Raw genomic sequence first — 6,000 nt, forward strand, 5'->3', positions numbered from 1 at the left:
AAAAAAAGGCCTACATGCCCACACCAAAAGTATTAAAAGCAACATTTTCATGGATGAGGAAGCCTAAGAAGGTAACCAAGACATGAGAAGCAAATTTGATGGTAACTTATTGTTTTTAGTGTATTTTATAGCTGATTTAATACATGGGTCAAAACCCACCCGTTAACATAAGAGATGATACCAGAAAGCTAACACAAGAGGAAGGTTAATCATATAGTCCGTCCAACCATTGCATTTAATTTAAAAAGGGAGGGGGAAATAAGGACAAATATAATCCTCACTGGCAGCTCAGTTACTCTTGTAAGCACAGATGGAGTTGTAGATTTTATGAATGAAATACGCCAGCACTCTTGCGTAAAGTAGCGTTTGATAGCCGACTTTACTCCAAGTTATCACACTCCATGAAACTTGCATTTCAACACTGACTTTCAAATTCCAATCGTTATCCAAGTTTTCCAATACAGCTTTTGCAGTATTAACACATACCAGTTTCTGAGTGTGTCGCTGGACTAAGCGTAGTTTTAAGGCTGACGCGATATCACCAAGGCGATGAATAAAACAATCTGTGCACTTCATTCATCCAAAGCCCAAAAGAGTCCAACGAGTCCATTGTTGATGGGTTCTTTACTTTATCCAAGGGCTGGTTTTTGTACTTTTGTAGTGGCTATTTGTCCTTCAAAAATAAACTGAAGGCCACTGATGCACCACGGGTTGGCAAAAGAGTCATGGTCCATACAACCTTGTTCCGTTTCTTCTTATTTCTTTTTATTACCAAACAAGCAAACTAAAAGGCAACAAGGCATTGTCTTCTGTTGCCTCTCTTGCTCTGGTACAAAAACCGTAGGCCCACCCCGGTGCATGCTGGTCCTGTGAGCACTGCCTACATAAATAGATTGCAGGTGTCCAGGGTGTTATCCAATGAAATAAACCCACAAATAAACTACTAATTAACCCCAACAAAATATGATAAATAAACAAATAACTAACTAACAAGAAATATGGTAATGGTAATGGTTTTATTTCATTTGAACATGCATCAGATTACAATTGAATGCATCCCATAATCAGTTCCCAGTTCCACGTGTCCAAAAGGAGTAGGAAGAAGCAAAGCTTATTAAATCCTACCCCTCCATCTGGTACTTTTACAATCACTAACTTACATTTGTTCACTTCCTGCTTTCCATAATACAGTTTAAGTTTTTTGTTTGTTTGTTTTGTTTTGGGTTTTTTTTAATAATGCACCTCGTACCGAAGTACTTTCATACCGAAATATTATCACATAATCCAAGCAAAACAACAACAAAAAATAAATCAACAGATATTAGAAACCTAGGAACACACTACTAAATAGCTCCTACAGCCCCTTTCACCAAAAACAACTTAGCTTCGGTGCCGTTGGAGGTGTCTGCCACGATAAAGTTTACATTCAGCATTCTGCTGACCACCCCCACTGGCAAATCAGTCTCCCCCAAGACGGATATCCTAAATGGCCAATTCCCTGCAGAACCCGAAAAAACCGACGACCGCAACTGAGGTTTAAGCTCGGGGGGCATACAGTCAAACAAGCGAAGGGGTAGTACATTCCTCCTGGCGCCAGAATCTAACAAAGCCCGCATTCTCACCCCGTGGATAATTATGAAAGCACTCACCCCGCTGACATGACTTGCACGTGCCGACTGGGTTATGGCTCTAGCGGCCTCTCGTGATGACTCATAGCGGCGGGCCACCTCGAAAGCTCCCGCCAGGGAGCCTGGCCTTTCCTCCAGAAGTCGCTGCACCAGCGCATCTGTTAAAGCGTTGGTGAAGATCTCCACACTGACGGCCTCCTGTTCCGACTCTGTGTGGTCAGCATTCACAATGGACACATCCTCGTAGATGTCATCTCGGAGGCTGTGAAGCGCTTCGCCGGGTCCTCTGCACCTCTGTCGCAGTTCGATGCCCACAGCAGCTGGGTGTTGCGAGCGTGGCCCATATGCGGCTTCTACCTCGTCTACAATCTGGTTGTAGTTCAACCTGGCTGACCGGGGATTCTTGTGGACAATAGCGCCAGCCGGTCCCCTCAAACTTGTGCAGGAAGTGTCTCCAAGATCCGGCGCCGTCGAAGTGGCCTGGTCGCATAGTGGGCATTCTCTCCCGCGGCTCATAAAGCTCATCATCGCTACTGTCGTACATGTGGGTCGGAACATGGGTAGCAACTCTAGCCCCCCTGATATTGGGCTAGTTGGGCTCTCTGCATGGCAATGTGGGGTAGAACTGCAGTGTCTGGCTCCGGACCGTGCCATCTTCGAAACCCTTAAGTGTTGAGGTGCTAGCCAGTCCCTTTTCGCCCCCGAACGTACCGGCATCCACGGTGTCCACGCCTGCACCAGCACTCCTCATTAGGTCCACCAGGAACAGGTTAGTGCTGGAGAAATCCTCGCGCCGATCACTTCCCTCACCGCTAGCACTGGCGCTCTCACCTCGTGTTGCCATCTCTACTCCTCCACGTTCAGCGAACAATTCTTTTGATTGTTTTTTTTATAAATCCCGGACGAGCCCCGAGTGTTAACTGTCAGTATTCTTCAACTCCAAACCGTAGTAAGGGGTGACCTGACCTCGGCAGAGAAGGAACATGTCACCTGCTGCTTCCAGTCAACTTTATTTTCTGAGACCAATTCAGCAACGATGCATAGCACACACCAAACCCAGCACTTCCTGGTTCACAGGTCATACCCAACCTGCCCCACATAGCTGGCCAAGCAAATGCCTGCAACGCGTGGGTTTTCTCCAGGTACTCCGGTTTCCTCCCACATTCCAAAAACATGCTAGGTTAATTAGCGACTCCAAATTGTCCATAGGTATGAATGTGAGTGTGAATGGTTGTTTGTCTATATGTGCCCTGTGATTGGCTGGCCACCAGTCCAGGGTGTACCCCGCCTCTCGCCCGAAGGCAGTTGGGATTGGCTCCAGCACGCCCGCGACCCTAGTAAGGATAAGCGGTAGAAAATGAATGAATGAATGAATAGTTGTGTTGTGTTCCACAAAGATGCATTTATTTTAGGGCTGTCAAAAATAACGCGTTAACGGCGGTAACTAATTTATTTAAATAATTACGTTGATTTTTTGGGGCGTAATTAACGCGTGCGCACCAGAGCAAGCGCGCCTCGAGTCCGATGGGTGTGTCCTCATAACACAATGGAGCACAGTGGAGCGTCCTCACAGTCACTGAGAGCCCGCCACTGTTTTAGAACTTCATTCTAGGCGGAGAGGTGTTCAAGACCCACTGTAAATGATTGATAATGATGATGATGATGGCTGTGTTGGGTGAGAGATGAGAAAGACAAGATGAGCTAAATGGTGGAGTCCTCCCATTACTAACTTTGTGTCCAACTGATGATTTCCTCTCATTTACAGTATGCCTTCATCTCTAAACATTTTCAACATACGACTATTTCAAATGCTAATATCAAAACTGAATATTTTATTTTAAAAGAAACTTGGCGTGTAAAGGGTTAATTCAGATGTTTGCTACATTTTAAGTATGCTGAAATTACACTGAAAAATGACATTTACTTTAAACTATGTGATGTCTGTGAACACAATCCCTCATTGCTCATAATAAGAGTTTAAAGTGGGATTCAAATGTTCTACTACAATTCAAGAGACTAGTATTAGACAAATGGATAGTCAATTCATTTGGAGCTCTTAATACGTAATGATACATATCATCATTTATCTTTCTATTCATTAAATACAATAAAAATGGGCATATTTCAGAATTGGTTGTTAATGGTGATTAACCATGATTAATGCGTTAAAAATCTGTGATTAATCTTAATAACAGCCCTAATGACAGCCATGATTTATTTATGTAGGAGATATATTTTGTTAATAAAGTTAGTAAATGAAATTTAAAAAATTAAAAGAAATTTAAATTGTTTTTAAAAGTTCAGTCAGTCAAGTTCTACTTAGTAGTTTTATTCTTTACTTGTACATTCCATGATTGTACTGAAGTACATTTTTACTTTTCATACTTTAAGACTTTTACTAATATCGTTTTTCTTGAAGATGTCTTTCATTTATATACATATATATATAAATATATATATATGTATTATATATATTATATATTTGAAATATATATTATATATCATATATATATATATACGTATATATAGTTATGTTATCATATGTACTTATTCCTCAAGTGGCCTGTAAGGAAAGTGGTAAGGGATAGTAGTGGGTGGATGGATCCAAACATTGAAAACATCGATACCAAGGTCAGTATCGACATCATCAATACCAAGGTCGGTATCGACATCATCGATACAAATGTCGATATCATCGATACAAATGTCGATTATATCAATTCCAAGGTCAGTATCGACGTCATCAATACAAATGTCGATAACATCAATACCAAGGTCGGTATCGACATCATTGATACAAATGTCGATATCATTGATACAATGTTAATATCGATACAAATGTCGATATAATCGATACAAATGTCGATTATATCAATACCAAGGTCAGTATCGACATCATCTATACAAATGTCGATTACATTGATACCAAGGTCGGTATCGATATCATGATATCACCAATCCAAATGTCAATAATATCGATCAAGGTCGGTATCATCGATGCAAATGACGATAATATTGATACCAAAGTTGGTGTCAACATCATCAATCCAAATATGAATATAAATATTTGTTAAAGGTGCTGAATCTGGGCGCTAGCGTTCCAAAGTACGATATCCTGCCCTCTTCCTGTCCCTCAAAAAACAAACACGAGCATCAGACAGTCAAACATTTAGTTAAGGCTTGCGGTTCTACTGCCAGAATTTTGGCAGACTGGCCTCATCAACTGGTTTACACGCCAGGCCAGTCTCTTCGTGCAGCACATTCTGTTTCTGCAAAGTGCTCAACAAGCAGATGGCTATTTTTACTTCAACGCTTTAGCCTGGGGTCCAAACTACACAAACACCCTGGTTAACAACAAAAACAAAGACACATTTATTCAGGCCACACATGGTCCCGGGGACACCCCTGGAATATGACCTTCCGGAACATGTGTGCCATGTTCTGGAAGGCACTAGGTGCTGTAGTGGGGCAGATTGCTGAAACCATCTTTCACTTGGTGATACAAGCACCAAAATTGGCACACTTGTGCAATAGAACCTCCTTTTTCAAAAAGAGTACGACATCCAACTTCAAATACAAAATGGCCGCCATTTTTCAAGATGGCCGCCATTCATAGTCGTTCGAAATCGTATTTGCACTAAAATAATGACAAAATAATGTCATTGTGATAATCTGTACATCAAAATATATGTTTTTGGACACGAGGAAGCCAATTATGTATTCACAATTTCAATATCATCAATTATTATAGCCATATAATGACAATTATGTGACTTTTACATGCATAAATGTCTTAGTGAAGTGACCAATATGGTATCACAATTCTTCATGACAGAAGTGCAATAGATTGAACGGAATTTAGCCTGAGTCATTGTTTTACTCTTTACATTTGCAGGAACACAGTTGTGTGCAGTTCAGAGTGTAGCGATAACATTGCATGGGCCCCGACATTCACCAGTGCAGCGGCATTTGGTCAGCTGCTGGCAGGACTGGGCAATGGGTGGAAGAGTTGACCACAAAACTTCCCAGGATTCCCCTTAGGGTTAGGCTTTCTGATAAAAACACCAATTTATAGTAATGTATCAGGCTCCATATTGAAAAATGGTGTCCATATTGGAATTTGGAATTCATTATTGGATTTATTCTTCATTCATTCATTTTCTACCGCTTTTCCTCACGAGGGTCGCGGGGGTGCTGGAGCCTATCCCAGCTGTCTTTGGGCGAGAGGCGGGGTACACCCTGGACTGGTGGCCAGCCAATCACAGGGCACATATAGACAAACAACCATTCACACTCACATTCATACCTATGGACAATTTGGAGTCGCCAATTAACCTAGCATGTTTTTGGAATGTGGGAGGAAACCGGAGTA

This window comes from Doryrhamphus excisus, chromosome 17 (assembly GCF_030265055.1).
Source record: "Doryrhamphus excisus isolate RoL2022-K1 chromosome 17, RoL_Dexc_1.0, whole genome shotgun sequence".
NCBI classification, from domain to species: Eukaryota; Metazoa; Chordata; class Actinopteri; order Syngnathiformes; family Syngnathidae; genus Doryrhamphus; species Doryrhamphus excisus.